The sequence below is a fragment of the Ovis aries genome, chromosome Y (assembly GCF_016772045.2).
Source record: "Ovis aries strain OAR_USU_Benz2616 breed Rambouillet chromosome Y, ARS-UI_Ramb_v3.0, whole genome shotgun sequence".
NCBI lineage: Eukaryota > Metazoa > Chordata > Mammalia > Artiodactyla > Bovidae > Ovis > Ovis aries.
Window position 1 is genome coordinate 13,624,065 of NC_082741.1, and position 21,771 is coordinate 13,645,835.

At 46.6% G+C, this 21,771-nt stretch overlaps 2 pseudogenes; one reads left to right on the forward strand and one right to left on the reverse strand.

Moving 5' to 3' along the window:
- Nucleotides 1-1,712: 1,712 nt before the first annotated feature.
- On the forward strand, nucleotides 1,713-3,202 carry LOC132658973 (zinc finger protein 280B-like; annotated as a pseudogene).
- A 9,946-nt stretch (nucleotides 3,203-13,148) lies between these two features.
- Nucleotides 13,149-21,143, reverse strand: LOC132658922 (testis-specific Y-encoded protein 1-like; annotated as a pseudogene).
- Between the last annotated feature and the right edge of the window lie 628 nt (nucleotides 21,144-21,771).

Here is a 21,771-nt window from a genome sequence, read left to right on the forward strand (position 1 = left end):
TATTCTTTTTAATGCTAGTGTAGATTCAAGTATTTACTTAACAACATTTGTTGCTACTGTATAAAATGTGGTTGACTTTTAAAATATTTGTCTTGTATTCTGCAAGCTTTATATTAATTCTGATACTTGTGTTTTCTTCAAGATTTTCTATATACAAAAGTATGTTGTCTCCAATATACTTTGACTTTTTCCTTTCCATTCTGAAGGCTGTGTTTTTTTGTTTTTTTGTTTTTTTTTCTTTTTAACAACAGCGACAATTCCTTTTTGTTACCTGATTGCCCTGGTAATAGAACTGCCAGTATAATATTGAGCCAGAGTGTGTAATAGACTTCCTTGTGTTGTTCCCAGTCTTAGAGGGAAAGCTTTCAGTTTTTCATTCTTAAGTATGATGTTAGCTGTGGGTCTTTTATAGGTACCCTTTGATTGAGAAAGTTCTCTTCTGTTCTTAGTTATTAAGTGTTCTTTTAACCCATGTTATGAAAAGGTGCTAGATTCAGGGAAATGCTTTTTCTGCAGGGAAATGTGGTTTTTGTTTTATTGTTTTAAAATGGTATAATGTTGATTGACTTTCATATAATGAACCAACTTGCATACCTTCATAAATCCCATGTGATCATGGCATACAATCTTTTTTATATGTTGTTGGATTTTGTTTGCCAGTATTTTGTTGAGGACTCTTTCACCTGTATTCATAATGGATATCGGGTGTGTGTGTGTGTGTGTGTGTGTGTGTGTGTGTGTGTGTGTGTGTGTGTGTGTGTGATGTCTCTGTCTGATATTGGTATGAGAGAAAGACTGGCATCACTTTGCCTGCTATGTGGGGAAGAGACCTGTGGCATATAGGATGAAGCATTGTTGGGTTTAAGTTTAGCCAGGATTAGAGGGGGAAATTTAGGATATATCAGTGTGGCATTGGGGTGAGATTATCAAGAGAGTTCATTCTCAATTTCCTAGGCCTGTCTTAAGTGCTTGACATTGAATTATGCTGTTTGTTAACTATGTATAGATAGATTATAGTTTGAATTTGCTACCTATTTTCTTTGTTAACGTTTATGAAATTAGAATTTGTGAATCAGTTGTAATGTGCATTTAGGATACATTTTCTTCCAGTTTCACTACAAAACAAGATGCCATTGAATAGCTGATGCCTTTTCAAAAGAGTTGTTAACCTTAAGTCTAAGAAATAAGCATGTTTGTCTTTAAGATACAGAAACACATTTAAAAGTTATAAATTTGCCCAAGAAGATGCAACTGCTGTGTGGTTAACTTAGAATTCCAACTTAATCTTCTTTGACTCCAAAGTCCATGTTTCTAAACACTGCACAGCAGTGTTTTTGTAAAAATACTCATCCTTTACATGTGATTTCACCTAATGATCAGTAGTGTTTTTTATTTTTTAATCTTTATTTTTTTAATAGAAGAGATTAAAGTGAACATGGGACAAAGCTATGATTCTAGAGCCATGTAGACTTGTAGTCATAGGTTTTTCAGCTGTCAGTGAGTCTCTTTGACCCTCATTGTCTCTGTCTGTTAAGGGTGTTGTCTGATAAGGGTGTGTATAAGTACTCTAGAGTTTTGGAGATAATCATATAGCACATTTTTCTGTACTTAACTAATATGTAGTATGTTTATACTTAGGTGGCAGTTTGTATAAAGGAAGCACCGGGACTTGTGGCCGCACCCTCTAAGAATAAAAAAAAAGTGTTAACAATATGGAACTACCATGTATGTTACGTGAAGAAGAACAAGAGCCAGAACTACGGAAAAGCGAGGGAGAAACCAAACAAGTAGATGATGATGATGATGATGATGATGAAGTGATCTTGGTTGGAGTGGAACATGGAAATGAAGATGCTGACGTGATCTTTGTTGGGATGACCTCAACTTCAAAACCAGTCGTTTCAAACATACTGAACAGAGATACCCCAGGTTCTTATTCAAGGAGAAAAAGGTATGGTCACTTCAGGAGAGGTAACGCTCACAGATTACAGCCTGTTAGTCATGTGACTCCTACATCAGAAGCAAAGACTGTCTTGCCAGTTTCTGACTCTGACTCAAGATCAACAGATAGTCCTATTATTATTGAACCTCCGTCTCAAGCTGATCATAAAAATCTTTCGCCACAAATAGTGCCTAATAGCTTTTCGAAGGAGTTGTGTTCTTCTTTGATTACTTTCACAAGGTCATTGCAGCATCCAGTAGAAACAGCAGTTTCTGCAGGAGATATGAATAAAAGTGCTCATGTATCAAAGCGAGTTTCCCCTTGTGAAACAAATCGCAGAAATCCCAGAAGGCCTAAACTCAGTGATGGCATTGTAGGGGAACATTCTTTAGGTTTCTCCCCGTCAGGTATTTTTCATACAGAGACCACTCAGCAAAGCACACCAGACCGTGTCCATACCTCACTAAGCCATGTTCAGAATGGAGAACCTTGTCCAACACCTTTTCCAAAGGACGGTGTTCATTGCAAGCTTGTAAGACCGTTAGGGGGAAATGGACTGACAAAACTGATCTTCCAAGTTTAGCAGGTCGAAACAAGACCATTGATCCCATGAAGGAAATCTGATTGTGTTACTTCATGACTTCTACTATGGAGAGCATATAGGAGTTGGGCAGCCAGAACCTAAGACCCACACAGCCTTTAAAATGCCTCAGCTGCTTGAAAGTTCTAAAAAATGTCAAGTTTATGAATCACAGGAAGCACCATTTGGAACTTGAGAGGCAGAGAGGTGACGGCTGGTAAAACCACACCACCTGCCAGCACTGCCTCCGCCAGTTTCCTACTCCCTTCCAGCTGCAGTGTCACATTGAAAGTGTCCACACTCCCCAGGAGCCCTCCGCAGTCTGTCACATCTGTGAGTTGTCCTTTGAGACAGATCAGGTTCTCTTACAGCCCATGAAAGACAGTCATAAGCCTGGTGAAATGCCCTATGTATGCCAGGTTTGCAGTTACAGATCATCATTTTTTGCAGATGTGGATGCACATTTCAGAGCATACCATGGTAACACTAAGAATTTGCTTTGCCCGTTTTGTCTCAAAATTTTTAAAACTGCAGCACCATACAGACTTCATTATAGAGGGCACTGGGGAAAGAGTTTTCACCAGTGTTGCAAATGTCGGCTACAGTTTTTAACTTCCAAAGAGGAAAGGGAGCACAAGACCCAGTGTCATCAAATGTTTAAGAAGCCTAAGCAGCTAGAAGGATTATTTCCTTAAACAAAAGTTGTTATTCAGGTATCACTGGAACCCCTTCAACCAGGATTGGTGGATGTAGCATCCATCAATGTGAACACATCTGATTCTGAATCATCACCCCCCAAATCTAAAAGTAGGAGGTCAGAAAAAAAAAAGTTAATTCTACTTTCAGTAAGTCTGAAGCAAGTATTTCAGTCAAAGTTAAAAACCCCATTAAAAACAAAAAAAAATCAAATTATAGCATTATTCAATAATACCAAATATAGGGAAACCAATGGGTAATTTATGTGTTTTTGTTTAAAATACAGGAAGTACAGTTTTGCTGATTTGCATATTGAGATGTTATTTAAAAATCTATTATCTGTTTTTTCATATAATTGTCTTAACATGTAAAAAGAACGTGTGCATGTGTGTGAGAGAGAGAGAGAATGAGAGAAGTGGAGAAAGGAAAAGTAAGAACCTATTTTGGTATTTGATGTTACTTGTAAGTTCGAAAGCTCTACTATACATATAATCTGTAGAGTGTTTTAGCAACGTAATTTTGAACTGTTTTCATGCCTTGAAGATCTCAGTATCAACTGTATAGCCAGATTTGAATGTCACTCTCTGAAGTGCCTCTTGGGCTGATCTAAGATAACCTGGCTCTGAAAGCGTGCAGTGGAGAAGTTGATGGAGAAGCTGTGATGTGAGTTTGCACAAGACACGGGATTTAAGCAGTGGCTTTAATCAGTGGCTTCTTTTCCCAGCTGAGGAAGTGGCATACATTCACTCCAGGCATAGAGCCAAGGTAGAAGGAACATTGTCTCAGAGTGTTCTTACCTAGCCCAGGGACATCTCAAGGAAGCCAACCGTTAAAATGCCTGTGTTTGGTGAGAGACCCTTGCAAGCATCAGGCAGGCCCTGTGTATCATTGACTGCAGTTGGAGAGGCAGAGATAGTTAATAGAATGAGACCTGGTGTCTGTGGACCTTCTGTTGAGTGATCAAAAGGGGAATTTGATTCATTCCATCCCCTTTCCTATAGTCACAATGAGGTAGCCATATCTGTGTCACACACAGTAGTAAAGCAAGTTAAAATTCCCAAAGGAAAAAGAGCCTTGATGTCCACTTTGATTTGTGCTGGACCCATAGTTTTAACTGAAAAGGATCAAACACAGGAAATCTGTTCAGTTTTTGAACTGGGCTAAATTGAGTTCTCTTACCCTTAAGCTACAATGGAGTTGTCCAAGAATAGTAAATATAGTGGATAAAAATAGTCCAGGGTGATTAAACCCTTTTTAGAACTTTTCCTTACCTTTTCCAGTTACATGTGTCTTACCCTAGTTGGACATGTGACGATTTCAGTTTTGTATCTTATCTTGCCTTGGACACAAATGTAGTACAGTTAGCAGCTAATTCTTTGCGTGTGTACTTTCCCACTGTATCAAACTAATTGAGTTTCAGTCTTTCTTGACACAGTCTGATGTGCAAGAATTGTCTCATGTATTTCAGTAATTATCAGGTCATAGAGTTATCCTTCCTCTAATCTATCCAACCATCTAATCTGTGGTTATACTTGTGGAAACCTTTTTTCTTGCGGTCTCCAAGGGCTCTTTCACAGACCTGTGGGGTACCCTCTAAGTATTGGTTCCTGAACATCAGCGCACTTGGCTGCCTCCGTAGGTTCTTGGAGTTGAGTCTCCTCCTGGAGTTGAATGTCACCCCTTCTCCACTTCTGGCACAGATACCTAGCAATCTCTGTGCACCATTCAAGGAAGCTGGCATCCTGTCTGTAGACCTGTGCCAGGAGCAATCTCTCCGTTTCCTCTTCCATTCTCTTCCTCTTTGTCTCTCCCCACTCTCCCCACTCCTCAATTTATTTAAGTCCTCTGAGATTTCACAAAATGCTGGAAAGTGATAATCACCAAGGGGTTAGCATCCCTCTCAGAACTGAAGAGGAAGGACTACAGATGATTAAGCTGTAGTGAATCTATTGTCTCCATTTTAGGTAATTTCCTGAGTGTAAATTCAAATTCAAATAAATTGTGTTTATTTACTCAAAGCTTGATTGATTTATTTGCACTTTGAATACTAGGCCTTTCCAGTTAGTTTACTTGGGCCAAAGCGCTTTGCTAAGTGTCAGCTGAAACCACTTTTAGTTGTATAAAGAGTGTGTGTTTGTGTTCTGGTCTCAGGTGAAAACTCTCTGTATCAATAAATATGCAGACTATTGCATTCTTATCTCCTTTCTTCGATTTCTATAGTAAAAATTCGAAATGTTTTAGTTATGTGTTTTTATTGTTGCTTAGTATTATCAACACTGTTGCTGTTAGTTGCTATGAAGTATGCTCCTAAGGAGTACAAGTTGTATTTATTGCCAAATCAGAAGGTTCCTGCAATAGGTCCCTAACTGCTTCCTCTCTTCCATTCTCGGTCCTTCTACTCTACTATTTTCCCCACTAATGTACTCTTTTTGACAACACTGGCCTTGGTTTCCCCCATCAAATTCCATTTCTTCCCGATCCCAAGACTGCAAATGCTGTTCTTCTGGAAATGCTCTTCCCGCAGGCCTGCATGGCTTGTTACCTCCCTTGTTTGAGCTTCACCAATGCTGTTCAAATAACACAATCAAATCTCCAACCCCCTCTCTTTCCTCCTCCTCCTTAAAGGCACTTGAAGTCTCTATCCTCTTCTTCCCTCTCCAGCCTAAATTTCCTAAATTTTCACCGAAAAAAAAAAAAAAAAAAGGAAGAGATAATAACATCAGGGCTTTGCTTCTTAGAATTAACTTGAGTCAGTTTCTGTGCCTGCAAATAAAAGATAGTTAATAGTGAGTTGAGTTCTTTCAGGAGCTTCCTCTGTTTTTCTATTGATACCTCTATATTTTGTTCACACAAGACACGTTGTTTTCTTTACAAATACATTGAAGATCTGTCAAGATTACTATTTTGTTACTGCCCTTTGCGAATTTCCTTGTCTGCCTTGCTTGTTCTTTCAGGTAAAATTTATTATTTTATTAACGTTGCCAAAACATTGTAAGTAAAATTAGTACTTGTAAAATAATTTTTTTAAATTATTTCTGCTGTCTGTCTTTTTACAAATAACATGGCATATTTTAATTTTTTTAAATAATCGTATTGTGTTGGCCAGTTCTAAACATCTAAACAGTGATGTGTAAATGGGTGTTCTTGTTCTGAGTACCATCAAAAGCAATGAGTATCTGGCTTAATAAATTTCCGTTTCTGCTTTTAGATCTTGAAGAGAATTGTTTTATTGGATAGTTTACAACATTTGTTGAGACATTTACTATTCCTTCCTTCTGCTTTCCTTTCTTTTTCTTGCTTTCTTCCCTTGTCTCTCTTCCTCTTTCTTTCCTTCCTTTTCTTTCCCCAGGTTTTTGCTTGACTGGACCTTTCCTGAAAGAAAAGTTATTCCACTCAGAGTTGAATATGATCCTCTCAGAATCCCATTTCGTTTCTCATTTCTAGTATTGGAATTAACCTCCCTGTCCCCTTATTAGATTTGCCACAGTTGTATCAGTGTTTCTGATTTTCTTTTTCCAAGAAGCAGCTCTTGTTTTATTGTCCCAACAAGTTGTTTTCTATTTTTGTTTCAATTCATATATACTTTCTACATTCTTTAGGATTTCTTTTTCTTTATAACTTTGTATTTTAGAAGCTTTCTTTACAATTTTTTTTTCTGTAAATATATTTTATTTACAATGTTGAATTTCAGATGTATATCAGAGTGATTTATTTATGCAGATGCATATCTATTCTTTTGTAGATTCTATTCCATTATAGGTTATTACATGGTACTGAGCATTTTTTTTTTTCCATAGATGGTTTAGGGATTGACCTATCTTTATTTAGCAATTTTGTCTGAATCCCAAATATGTTAATGTATTACATGTGTTTTAATTAAAATTTCCTTCTCTAAGATTTTTGGCAAGTTGATTCCAAAGATTTCAGTATTTTTAGGCTGAATATTTTCATTTATAGTTTACTGAGAATTAAGTTTTCCTTGGATCTCTGAGGGTATGTGTGTATATACACAGACATGCCTATATACACATCCTTTTCAGATATGTAAATATATTTTTAAAGATATTTTCTGTTTGTATGGTAAAAACATGAAATGTTTTAATTCTAGAAATTTGTTCCCCCAAATGAATATAGTATAAAAAGTAAAGGTATAAAACTATAATCCTTTGAGAATAATCCTTACTAACAGAACTTGGAAATGTTAAAAAATATTATTCATAACACTTGCTAAAGGTGGTATGAAAAACTTTATTCAAGGTAAGAGTACTACAGTGGGGTATGATAATACGGGAGAGAGATTGAGCTTATGTCTGACTCCAGCAGAGATGTAGCTGGGATTTGTAGCTAAGGAACAGGGTAGGTCCTTGGGATTGCAAAGAGATACTGGGAGACTGAAAAGCAATGGGCAACAACAGAGTGGGTGTCAGTGGATGGAAACTTATTAAGAGGACCATAAGGGTGAGGGTGGATTCTGGCTCAACTGAGAGGATCATTGCTGAGGCTAGGCAAGGCTGATAAGATATTCAGGTGAGTGAAATTTGATCTGATACTGAGGGTGGTCAGATCAAGGGTGGGGTATGTTTTCTAAACTGAAGTAGCAGATTCTGGATTAGATTGGACTAAATGGACAGGCACCCCTGAATAAAGACATTGCCCAAAGTTGGCAGTGCATTAATGAACTACTGCTGCATCGCAAATTACCCCAAATTAGCAGCTTAAAACAATATTATTTCATACTGCTGCTGAAAGTTGGGAATCCGGGAGTAATTCAGCTGAGTGTTCTGGCTCAGTGTTTCATGAGATTGCCATCATCTGAAGCCTTGACATGGGCTGGTGGATTTCCTTCCAAGATGGCTTACTCACATAGCTGCTGAAACCAGTTTCCTTGCGGGCTGTTGGGAGAAAGCCTCAGTTCTTTCACATAGGCCTCTCTAAAGGGCTACCTGAGTGTTCTCAAGATATGACTGAGTGAGTGATCCAAGAGGATGAGCAAGGAGGCTGCAGTGTCTTTTATGACCTAGTCTCAGATGCTTCATTGTTCGTTTCTACAATATTCTAACATTAGAAGTGAGCCACTAAGTCCAGCACACATGTGAAGGGGAGAAGGAAGGAACCGTGGACATAATTTAAAACCAAGTGGCACACACATGGCCACAAATTGTTTACATGCTTGTATGTCCAAAATGCATTTTCCTGCCAATGCTTTCAAACAATTTATTCGTTATAGCATTAACTTGAAGTTCAGGACCTTGTCATCTAAGCCAGGTCCAGATATGGATCAGGGTCCACTTGTACAGTATCTCAAGTGTTCTGTCGCTCAGTTGTATGTTATTCTTTGCGACCCCATGGACTGCAGCACTGCAGGCTTCCCTGTCCATCAACTCCAGGAGCTTGCTCAAACTCAAGTCCATTGAGTCGATGATGCTATTCAACAATCCCATCCTCTGCTGTCCCCTTCTCCTACCTTCATTTTTTTCTGCATCATGGTCTTTTCCAATGAGTCAATTATTCCCATCAGGTAGCCCAAGTATTGGAGCTTCAGCTTCAGCATCAGTCCTTCCAGTGAATATGCAGGAGAGATTTAGTTTACGATTGACTGGTTTGATCTCCTTGCAGTCCAAGAGCCTCTCAAGTCTTCTCCCACACATCAGTGCAAGTTATACAAGTGTAGTTCCTCTAGACCTGAGGGTGTGTGAGCAAAAGAGATGAGTTAATCTGCTCACTTTCACAGCCAACATACCGTGGTGGGTCAGGCATAAATAACCTTCATAGACACTCCTGTTCCAGAAAGGGGAGGGGAGATGGGAGTCAATAGCAGCAGTTCTGAAATCGCATGGGTTCTTGTGGTGGTCATTTGATTAGTATTTAAGGCCTGGAGACTTCCTAGGCTTCAGTCTCTGATTTTTTAATTCTGCCCCCTGACATGATGCCATTGAATGAATGATGGCTAGTATATGGTTACACGAAACGGTCTCCCTAGGCTGCTTCCTTCTTGTAGAAGGTAGAAGTCCAGAGCTCTTATTTTGTACTATTGCTGGTCCTTTCAGTCCGAGCTGAACTTAAATATGTTATCTGAAAAACTTGGTGTGTCTCCTGATAATCTTACTGATGTTCATGGCAAAGCACCCCACTCCAAAGCCACAATCACACATGTCTTCATAATAAGGCCCTACTCTGACTTGGTTTTCTGCTGAGATAGCTGAAGGATAACACCCTGAACCGTGGTAGAAGTCTCATTGTGTGACTGAAATGATCTCTGAGTGACACCCCTCCTTCCAGCTTTCTGAGGCTTAACAAAGAATTTTACAGTCACACTCATATTTAGAACTCATCTTTATATATATATAAATAATATGAAGAAGAACTGGCCTATAGGTGGTGTAAAATGTTATATTTAGACCACCTAATCTCAATGCCCTGGATATGATCTTGCTTGAGAGTCATTAATTTTAACATCTTCTGTCATCTTAAAAGACTGGAACATTCCCAAATCAGCAAGTTTTGTCTCCTTTTTTAATAGTCTTTATCTTAAACATTTTTTAAAAAATTCCCTTCATGTTTTACTACAGGCAGTGAGAAGAAACCAGGAAGCACTTTTGGCTGTTTTGTTGGAAATGCTCTTAGCTAGATAACTCAATTAATTAAGTACAGTTTGTCCTCCCAGCTCATTGGGTACATTTCTACTTTTCATAAACTGCAGGTGTAGCAGACTTTCTTCTTCATACTCCGCAGGCTCTTTCCTCCTGCCTCTCCTTTCTGCCAGGCATCCTAGGTGCACCACTGTGATCCCACTTAGAACGTGTTTGCTCAGTGAGATAACCGGGTTCGATTCCCTGGCTTCAGTGCTTCTACTGGCCAGAGACTATGTACCTTTCCCTAAGAACTTCAACTGTCCAACTTCTGTCCAACTTCTGTCACCTGGCTAGGTCAGTTACAATAGCTCCTACTCACAAGCGTACTGGCAGGGATTTCTACGTGCACATGTGCACAAACATACATGTGTACACAGTAACATCGCTGAGAGGAAACTTGTCCGTATGCAGAAGTACAAGCTTTCTTTTTCAGGAACATGAAGTTTGGTAAGCCCCCACAATTCTTTGTCCTTGTTTTTTCGCTTGCTCATCGATCATGTCATGTTACACTTCTAACTCTGTGCCTTTTCCTCAAAGGTTACAAAATCATGGCATTTGCTATTGACAGGGTCTGCCCTGCAGAGCAGCAGGCAGGGTTGGAAGTTCTTGCCATGAACAGCTGTATAACATGTGTCTGCCTTCTGCATTCTCCCATCACCTTGGGCAGCTTCACAGTACCAGTCACGCTGGCCTGATCCATTGCCTGTGCATTCCCTCAGGGGACCAGAAAACAAGGACCACTGAGCTCAGCTGACTTGAAGCACTGCTTTCTCGGTGTGCACCTATCTAGGTCATTCCTTGTCAATGTTGTGCCCTTCTTGCTAGCCTACCCCCCCTTACAGCCCACAACATTCTGAATGAGGCCCCCTGTTCTTCCTATCTGTGTAGCTTTCTGTGTGTACCATTTCCTGTGCCCCCATGTGCTATCTCCATGTAGCAGGAAAAGGCCAGAAACGCCTGAGCCTCCAAAAGCCCCTGGAGACTGTGACAGGCCTGGTTCTGATCCAAGGTTGTGAAGAAGGCACACATGGATACAGGGTCTCTTCCGATACCAAGAATGGAACCGGAGGCCATAAAAGTAAGGTGGCATCCCTACACGTCTTCCTTTCTGTTTAACACTACCCATGCACATGGAGTCCCCAAACAAATGATGCCCTGGGAAACCTGCAGTTTCTGGGCCCAGAGCTAATGCCTCCGTTGGACAGAAAGCAGCGTTACTATCTCAAATGGACCAAGGGGGCTTGAACCACCCATGCCCCAGTGATTTGCTAAATGCCAAGGCTCTCTTTCAGTTGCTCTCATTAGGCCCAGGTAGGACTCCCTACAGTCACGCATCCCTGCTTCCCTACACAGCACCCGTGCCAAAGAAGCCAGTGCCCGGTTGGGCCCAGGGACATCCAAGACGGTCACCTGGAAGGCAGCATCCCTGTGAATGTCACCTGGGTGCAGATCCCCTACAACACAATCAGAGATTCTGCTCCAGCAAGACTACCAGAATCCTCCTTCAGATGCAGACGTGCACCTTTGCCCCTCAGGCCCCCAAAGCGAGGGGCAAGACCCCAAAGAAAAGGAGGAATTCATGTCAGAACTTTCAGCACGGACCATGGGGTATCTTTGGCAGGAACACTATTGCCTAGAGTCTAGACCCTGAAAACCAGCAGGCCCTGAACTACCCCAGGGGCTTCTCTGTCTTCCCACTCTCCTGAGATCCCTTGGGACATGCAGTTTGCCCACCGCCCTTGTCTTTTCTCTGTTCCCTCCCTCACAGGCATATCCTGGCAGAGGATCACACAGGTAAACCCACTTGCACTTTCCTCGCCTTTTGGCACTGCCAGGGAGGCAGGCTGTAAGTGCCTGGAGGCACGCCACGCTTACAGCATGTGTCTCCTAGGATGCCTGTGGTTTTGCAGGTACAGCATACTTTAGCACATCTCATGTTTTGTGTCACATCGTGCCAGTGTGTGCCACCCTCAGGGAGGGCGTGTGCTGGCTGCTGGGCTGATCCGGGGCAGCACTGGTCCAGGACCTTCCCAGTTGTCCTTTTCACATGTGTGTAGATCAAGTCTCCAGTGCAGTAGGCAATCTATGACTCTTTCTCCTTCAGCTCTCTGCCCATCTTGGCAGGACATTAGCCTCACCATCCCGGGTCTTGCCATAGCCATGTCCACCATTTCCACAGGCCAGCCCACGGCCCCACACACTGAGGGCTCCACAGGCAGTGGTTTCAAAGCCCCACCCCACATGATTTGCTCTGGGTGAACGCTTAGACCATGAACCCCCTCTTCCTGGTCAAAACACACACAACAACATGGTAGAACTGATGAGCATGTTTTGTATCTGGTCTAATTGCAGATATCTGGAGCCGCAGTCTGGAGTTATCACTGGCCATCCTTTCCTCGTTCCCATCCTGGGCAGGGTCAATGCAGAGATACGGCGACAAACCACCTTCAGCCTGGTCGCCTCATGACTCCTCTTCTGGTTGCTCAGCACCTTCTCTCCTGCCACCTTCATCTCTGCCTCTGCCCTGGGCCGGACACACACACACACAGCCAGCATAAATAAGCACACGTGTGTATACACACACATGCTCAGCACGGGGACACAAATTCAAACGGGGAACATAGGAGGTGAAGACGACTGAGGCCAGCAATGTCGGAGATGGCGACGGTATGCACCATGTCCTGCCCTTGGGGCTCTCCACAAACTCTTCCATATTTTCCCAAGGCAGCCTGAAGCCACTTCCAGCGCAGCATGTTTGGTGGTTGTGAGACACTGTGTGGTGAATGTGGAAATTCACAGTGTTAGGTAAAAGACGACCAGGTACACCAAAAAATGTTTACCGGGCTTTAATGGCGAAGCGCTCCTGGGCGAGGTTCCCGGACCCGAACGGGGCAGGTCGAGGAAATCCGCGCGCCGGGACCATGTTGGAAATTTGTTTATATATGCACCTTGCGAGGGATGGCTGGGCTAGCGGATGGAGGTTTGGATAGGCTGCTGGTTCATGGAGTCACGAGCTGATAGGTTTCTCTGTGCGGCTGGGGCGGGGCGGCTTTAGCTGGTGTAGTCTGCTGTCATTGGTCCTGGCATCTGGAAGGCTCCCTCCGTTAGGGACTGAGGAGGGGGCAGCTCGTCATGGCAACCAGCGAAGTGTGCTGTCATTGGTCCCTGGGATCTGGGAGGATCCGCCATTAGGGACTTTCTCGCCGGCGGGAGGGAGAGGAGGGGTGGCCCATCATGGCCCCCGGGGTCCGACCTTACACACAGAAGATCCCAAAGTCAGCACACAGGTGCACTGGGAACCCGGAGAGGACACCTTTTCAATGATAGGCCTTCCCAGGGTAAGGGGCAGGAGTGAAGTGCCCAGGCAATCTCAAACTCAGTGAGCAGCAGGAGGCCAGGGGATGAAAGGACCCACAAAGGATGATTCTGACAAAGATACTTAATACACACTGCCTCTGGTAGTATCACCTGGACTCTGGTGCTGCCACCACAGCTGATTTGATGGAGACTTGCTTCACTCACAGACGCACTAAGTCCCCAAATAGACAGTCTCAGGAAGTCACCTGCTACATGCCCGGCCCAAATTCAGGCTCCACAGCCAGCTTCCATGAGTCTGAGCATCCCCATTTGGGAAAGGACAGTGTCCCTGTAGTATCACACGAGTGTCCCTTCAGGGCCCACCTTCAGACCCCATCTCCACACATGTTTCTGTCAGTTACTCTCATGGAAGAACCTTCCTGCCCAGGGTACTACTTCAGGGGATCGTCCCACACATCTTGGCCGACAATCTGCTAGCGGTACGAGCAAGGTGAGCCAGCAGACAAGAATCTCAAAGTGAATTGCTAACTGTTCAGGCCCAAAGCAACCACACCTCAGCAATCCTGTTCAGTTCTGAGCAGTTGTGACCTGACAACCAGCCGAGAAAGTTAAGGCTCCTGGTGTCCATGCTGCGGCTGGATGCTCCCCGTTCAAAGTTCCAGAACCAGTGGACAGGAGTGGAACAACGTGCCCTGTACCCTACAGAGAGACAGGGGAGATGGGTGTGGATCCCCCAGGTGGACAGTCCACAACCTTGCACACCCACACTCATCACCCCAGCAGCCACGTTTCACAAGTGATGCCAAAGTAATTCTACTTAGTGGTCACTGTGTTCAAGAAGTAGGGGGGTCCTGAAAGGAAAATATCAACTTGCAATGGGACGATGGATGGCTCCGCAACAGCACCTGTCAGGATAGGGAGGAGGGAAAAGGTTCCTGCGCCGCCTCCTCTTCCTGAGCAGCAGACTTCAAAGAGCAGCAGAAAGGATACAGCTATGGCCCAGAAGCAAGGGATGTCCCAGATGATGACGGTCCTCCAAGCCAAGTCAAACTTCCTCCTCTGATGGTTCTTGCACGTGAACTGGAAGTAGGCCCTGCAGTTTTTCTTATGCGCAGAGCTCAGTTCCACCAGCAGGGCAGCCAGTGCCTGCAGGCATCTTGCCCTGGAAGCTCAGTAGTGCTCCTGGGCATTTCCTGGCCCTGCTCCCCTATCGTCTTTTCAGCTCCTGGGAGAACCCTACTGCTGCTCCTCATCTGCTACAACCTCCACCTCCTCCATGACGTCTTCTGCAAGCAGCTGGAACAACCACCTAATCCCAACCAAGTCTCCGTCCACCAGGGGTTCACCATCGTCCACCGCCTCCACCCTGCATAGGGTGGCTCCTTTGCCTGGCATGACAACTAGTGGCTGCAAGGTCCCAGCCTCACAAAGCCTCAGGATGGCAGGCTGCCAACCCCAGCGCCCTGAAACCGGGGCTCGCAACTAGGAAGGTCTGGAGTCCCAGGATGCTCCTGCATTCCTCTGACGGCCTTTCACACGCCTCTTGGCCCTGGTCGTGACCCCAGGCTGGGGCAGATGCGAAGCGACGGGACATAATAGCAGAACAAGTGGTGTGCAAATGCGGCCTAGGCTTCAGGAATCCTGTGGGACCCTCTAGCCCTTTGGCGGCGGGAAGTGACGGGGATGGTAGGGAAGCGGGGGCCGGTGTTTGTCCGGTGGCCTGAGGCTGAAGAAAGGGGTGGCAGACAGCGCGGGACAGGGTGAACAGGCCCTGGGGAAATCAGCCGAATAGGCGGATCCCTAGGCTGTGAGCCACGCACAGGCTGCTGGCTCAAATCTAGTCCAATGGCCGAGAGCGTGGTGGGTGGCACCCTTGTGGACACGCCCCTCAAACGTAGGGCATCTTCCACGGTTCCTGTTCGTCGGCACACCATATACTGCTCCAGAGAGGTAATGGGTTTTGCATCTGCTGATACCCCAGGGACTGTCCTTGACCAGGTTCTGGAAATTCCAATGATGGGTTCCTGCTTTGCAGTCTGAACAGCACACTCCTGTGTCCCTCAGGACCCTCAATAACTGAGAACTCTCTCTGAGTATCCAAAGGATAAACAGGGGCTCCACGTGGCCGGATAATTTTCTCCATGGGACAGAGAACCTGTTGTTGTCCGGATGCTAGGGGAGAAGGGAAAAACCCCACTGTTGGCTACAGTTGATCTCCACGGTTCAGGGACACCAGAGCCTTAGGGTACAGAGCTCGCTCTGTGTCTCTTCATCTCTGCTTCCGGCATAGCACTGTTTTGGGCAAACCTTCTATGTGTGTACCAAGGGCTGGTGTCTGTTTGTCTCCACCTCTCTAAGTGGTGCTCTTGCTGTTGGCCACTCTGTGGACACCAGTGCTCATACGAGAAGTTTATATGAGAAGGCAAGCCCTTCCCCTCCTTAGTGAGTTGCACCCATGGGAGATCAGACTTTGTCAGTCCACACATTCGGAGAGTGGATTCTCAAACTTGAAAGTCAACAGTGGGAGGTCACTGCTGAACTGCAGAAGGTGCGGTGCGACCCTCCCTCCCTCGCTGCACAGACGTGAATGCTGCAAAGGCCTCAGGTGGCTTGGCCACACTTTGCACAGATGGAGAAATGGGGCATGCCCTGGGGCCTGAGGGAACTCCCTGAACATTATTTGAATACCTGCCAAGGAGATGGTAAGGACAGCTCCCCATTAAGTTCCATGACCCACTGGTGCCAGAAACATGCACGGCTGCCAATTTACCCTATCGAGGCCCTTTCAAAGTGGTTCTGTTCTCCATGTGAGAACACATTCAAGCCTGCCCGGTCACCCAAGCCTGTGGGGCTGGGAGCAGCAAGAGGATCAACCTAAGCCATCCGTCCTATAGTCCTGATACCCAATATATGTGTTCTGCAAAGAGTACAAAGAGTGATGATTCAGACTGGAAGACTGCAGGTAGCAGTTGCTTATGCTGTAGTTCTGGTCCATCACTGAAACCACACGAAAAAGGCAAGGGTTGCTCATGCTCATGGTAAGGTCAGGGAAAGTATGCCTGGCACTTGGGAAGGATGGAAAGGCCCTTGTATCCGGGTGTTCGAGGGGCTGTGGGGTCACCCACCATGGCTTCTGTGTCTGGGATTGCAGCCTGTTCTGTGTCTCAGATCTTCTGCACTCTCACTGGTCGCCCCCAGGCACTTTCTTCCGGCCTCTCCTTTCTGCCAGGCATCCTTCCTGTACCACTGTGATTCCACTCAGGACTTGCTCACTCAGTGAGTTAACGGGGATCAGTAAGTACCCTGGCTTCAGTGCTTCTGCTAGCTAGAGTCTACGTACCTTTTCCTATGGCTTTCATGTTTTTGCTATTCAACTTCCATCACCTGGTTAGGTCAGTTCTGACAGCTCATACTCATAAACGTACTGGCAGGGGCATCTGCATGCACATGTGTGAACACACTAACGTCCCTGAGAGGAAACTTGCACATATGCAGAAGTACAAGCTTTCTTCCCCAGGAACATGAATTTTGGTAAGCACCTGACTTTCTTTGTCCTGGCTGTTTTCTTTCACTTGCTCATCAATCATGTCAGGTTGCACTTCTAACTCTGTGACAGCTCCAAGAGTGCTTGAACCACCCATGCCTCACTGATTTACTAAATGCCAAGACTCCCTTTCAGTTGCTCTCATTAGGGCCAGGTAGGTCTTCATACAATCAGCTATACCTGCTTGCCCACAGAGCTGAAGTGCCAATGAAGCCTGTCCTTGGTTGGGCCCAAAGACATCTAAGACAGTCACTGGGAAGGCAGGGTCCATCTGAGTGTCACCTGGGGCAGAACCACTATGACAAAATCAGAGAATCTGTTCCAGCAAGACTGCCAGAATCCTCCCTCAGGTGCAGCCGTGCTCCTTTGCCCGTCTAGACCCACAGCCAGTGGCATGAACCCACAGGAAAGAAGGAATTCATGTCAGGGCTTTCAGCATGAGCCATGGGTTGGTCATCTTTGGCAGGACAGCTATTGCCTAGACCCTGGCCCTGAAAACCAGCAGGCTTCAAATTGACCCCAGTGGCTTCCCTGTCTCCCACTCTCCAGAGGTCCCTTGGGACATGCAATAAGCCCACCATTCTTGCTTCCTCCCTGTTCCCTCCCTCACAGGCACATCTTGGCATAGAGCCACATACGGACACCTGCACTTTCTTTGCCTATCTGCACTGCCAGGGAGGCTGGAAGTGCCTGGAGGCATGCCACATTCACACCCTGTCTCTCCAAGGATGCCTGTGGTTTTTCATGGACAGCCTACCGTAGCTCATCTTGTGTTGTGCGTCACATAATGTGAGTGTGTGCCACCCTCATGGAAAGAGTGTGCTGGCTGATGGGCTGATCCTGGGCAGCACAGGCCCAGGACATTCCTGGTTCTCCTCACGTGTGTGGAACAAGACTCCAGTGCAGCAGACAATCTGTGCCTCATTCTCCTTTGGGTTTCTGCCCTTCTCTGCAGGACCTTAGTCTCCTCACCATCCCAATCCTGCCGTAGCCACGTTCACATTTCCACAGAACGGCCCATGTGCCCACAGACTGAGGGCTCCATAGCCAGTGGTTTCAAAGTCCCAGCCCATCTGATTTGTCCTGGGTGAATCCTCAGACCATGTAACCCCTCTTCCTGGTCCAAACAAACACAATAGCAAGGTAGAAATGGTGAGTGTGTTTTTGTATTTGGTCTTCATCTCTGCGTCTGCTCTAGGCTGGACACACACACACACACACACACACATGCACACACACACACAAACACATCCAACAAGCACATGTGTGTATACACACCCATGCTCAGCATGGGGACACAAACCCAAACAGGAAACAAAGGTATTTCAGGAGCCTGTGTTCCCTGTTTGTGTTTGTGTCCCCATGCTGAGCATGCATTTGTATACACGCATGTGTTGGTGTCGGCTCTGTGTGTGTGTGTGTGTGTGTGTGTGTGCATTTGTCTGGCCCAAGGAAGATGTAGATATGAAGGCGACAGGAGAGCAGGTGCTGAGCAACCGTAAGAGGAAGCACGAGGCGTCCCCAGTCTAAGGGTGGTTGGTCGCTGCAATGTCGGAGATGGAGTCAGTAGGCACCATGTCCTGTCCTTGTGGCTTCCTGTCCACCTCCTCCCCGAGCTCTTCCATATTTTCCCAAGTTAGCCTGAAGCCGCTTCCAATGCAGCATGTGTGGTTGTGCTCAGCCACCGAGCGGTGGGTGTGGAAATTCACAGAAGATCCCAAAGTAAGCACACAGGTGCACTGGGACCCCGGAGAAGATGCCCTTGCAATGATAGGCCTTCCCAGGGTAAGGGGTGGGAGTGTAAGGCGCAGGCAATCTCAAACTCAGTGAGCAACAGGAGGCCAGGGGATGGCAGGACCCATGGAAGGATGATTCTGACAAAGAAACTTAGTTCACCCTGCCTCTAGTAGTATCACCTAGGACTCTCACTCCGCAACCACAGCTGATTTGAGGGGACTTGCTTCAGTCACAGACACACCGAATCCCTAAGCCCCCAGTCTCAGCAGGCCACCTGCTACATGCATGGCCCAAATTCAGGCTCCACAGCCAGCTTGCATGAGACTGAGCATCCCCATTTTGGAAAGGACAGTGTCCTGGCTGGTACACAGCTGTCCCTTCATGGCCCACCTCCAGACCCCTTCACCACATGTGTTTCTGTCATGGAAGAATCTTCCCCCCTGGGGTAGTCCTTCAGGGGATCATCCCACTCGTCTTTGTTGATCATCTGCTGGCAGCACTTTGCTGCTGAGCAAGGTCAGCCCTGGGCTGACCAGGATCTGAACCCTCACACGAGCAGCCAAGAACTCCAATAACAGTCATTAACTATATGCAGGACAAAAACAATACCACCTCAGCGATCCTGTTTGATTCTGGGCAGTTGTGGCCTGACAACCAGTTGAGAAAGTGAAGGCTCCTGGTGTCCAGCCTGCAGCTGGTGCTCCCTGTTCGAAGTCCCAGAACCAACGGACTGGAGTGGAACGGTGTGCCCTATACCCTGCGGGAAGAGAGGGGAGATGGGTGTGGATCCCATAGGTGGATCATCCACACCCCTGCACACCCACAATCATCATTCCCGGACTCACGTTTTACCAGTGATGTCAAGGTAATACTCCTTAATGATCACTGTTTTCAGGAAATAGAGGTGGTCCCGAAAGGAAAAGATCAGCTTGCTGCATGACCGTGGATGGCTTGCACCTGAACCTGCAAGGGTAGGGAGGAGGGAAAAGGTGCAAGCTTCTAGGGTCCTCAGCTTGCCTCCCAGGCAGGCATTAACAGCATCCACGAAGCCTCTCCAAACTCACAGTGTAGGAACATGGATAACATGATGTTCCCACACCGCACCAAATCCCATACCCACCTGTGCTCAGTCTCCCTCACTGACATTCAAGTCGATCATGTAGCTGAGAAAGTCTTTATCTTGGTCGCTGATCATGACAGAAACTTGAGGGTGGTTCATAATCTGCTTGAGGTTAAGGAGCCATTTATGCCACATGCTGGGCCAAGAAGAGCCAGGAGCATCAGCCCTAGTCTGGGGTGGAAGAAGGACACGGGAACAGGTATCTTCGAGGATGCTGGGCACTTCTGCTTACCCAGCCACTACTGATGAGCTCAGGCCCTGCCATACCATCAGACAAGCTCATGGCTCTGTGTTCCTGGTGGTGTTCTGCATCTGAGATGGTCTGCATTCCCCAAGCAGGGGCTGTTTCTGATAGCTATTATTTCCCAGACATGTGTATGCTGGGTAGTGGCATGTCACTGCTTACATGGTAGGACTTACAGTCATTGTGACAAACCGTGTCTGAAAGCAAAGGGGTTGGTGTTGGCTAGCATATGTGTACATATGTTGTATGGGTTTGTGTATGTGTGTGTGTGTGTGTGTGTGTGTGTGTGTGTGTGTGACTCGCATATCTCAATTATTTTTGGAATCATTCACCTTTACAATAACTATCAGCTAAGGCTGCTCTGGTGTACTGTCTCTGGTCATTTCTGACTTAGAGGCTATTCCTTCTCAGATGGAGACCTGAGGTAGACACACAAAGTCATGGCTGCGACCCTTACAGGTGTGGCCCTGCCCGGACTCTACTCACCTGTGCCTTTGGAGCTTGCCCCAGTACCACACTTTCTTCAGGGTCCACCAGCACCCATCTTGTGCCCTTGCCTCTGCACCTCCCCCTCCTCCTGAGCAGCAGACCCCTAGGAGTAGCAGAAAGGATACCACTTTGGCCCAGAAGCCAGGGATGCCCTGGATGATGGTGCTCCCCTGAGCCAAGTCACGCTTCCTCCTCTCCTGGCTCTTGCACATGAACCAAACGTAGGCCCTGCAGGTTTTCTCAGGCTCAGAGCTCAGTTCCACTTGCAGGGTCACCAGTGCCTGCAGCACATCTAGTGCCGGGAGCTCACTCGGGCCTCCAGGCCTTTCCTGGCACTGCTCCTCCACCGTCTTCTCCTCCAGCTCCAGGGAGGACCCCTGTTGCTGCTCCTCATCTGGCACAACCTCCACATCCAAAATGATGTCCTCTGCAAGCAGCTGGTACACCCGCCTGATCCTTACCATGTCTCTATCCGCCTGGGCCTTGCCGTCCTCTCCTGCCTCCACTCTGAAGAGGGTGGCATCTTCGCCTGGTGTGACCGCTGGTGGCTGCAACTTCCCAGCCACGCACAGCGTCACCAGGACAGGCCACGGGGCCCCATCCCCCTGAGCACCCAGGCTCACCACTAAGAAGGTCCGGGGTCTCAGGACGCTCCCGCATTCCTCTGACTGCCTCTCACACTCCTCTTGGCTCTGGCCATGACCCCAGCCTGGGTCAGATGCTAAGGGACAGGACATAGTAGCACCACAGCGAGTGGTGAGCAACGGTGCCCCAGGGTGCATAATCCTGTGGGGCCCACTATCGTTTTTCGTGTGGGGAGTGTGGGGCATGGTTCAGAGGCTATGGCTGGTGTGTGTGTTGGGTGGCCTGAGACTATAGAAACGGGTGGTGGCAGCCCAGGACAGGGTAAACGGGCCCTGGGACATCAGCCAAACAGGAGGGGCCCTAGGCTGTGAGCCACGCACAGGCAGCTGACCCAAATCTAGACCAACAGCCGAGAGGGTAGAGGACAGCACACTATGGACACGCCCCTAGACTGGATGTCATCTTCCGTGGTTTCTGGGATCCAGCTCCACTACATGGCCAGATTCTGTTCCATAGAACTAGCAGGTTTTGCATCTGCTGCTACCTCAGGTGCTGTCATTGATCTGGATCTGGAAATTCCAACCATGGATTCCTGACCCACAATCCAAACAGCACACTCCTGTGTCCCACAGGACCTTCAATAACTGGGAGCTCTCCCTGAGTATCCAAAGGATACACAGGGGTGCCAAGTGGCTGGATACTTTTCTCCATGGGACTGACAGACTGTTGCTGGCCGGATGCTAGGGGAGTAGGGAAAAACCCCACCGTTTGCCACGTTGATCTCTGTTGTTCAGGGACACCAGGACCTTAGGGTACAGAGCTCTCTCTTTGTCTCTTTGTCTCTGCTTTGGCATAGCACTGTTTGGAGCAATCCTTCCTTGTGT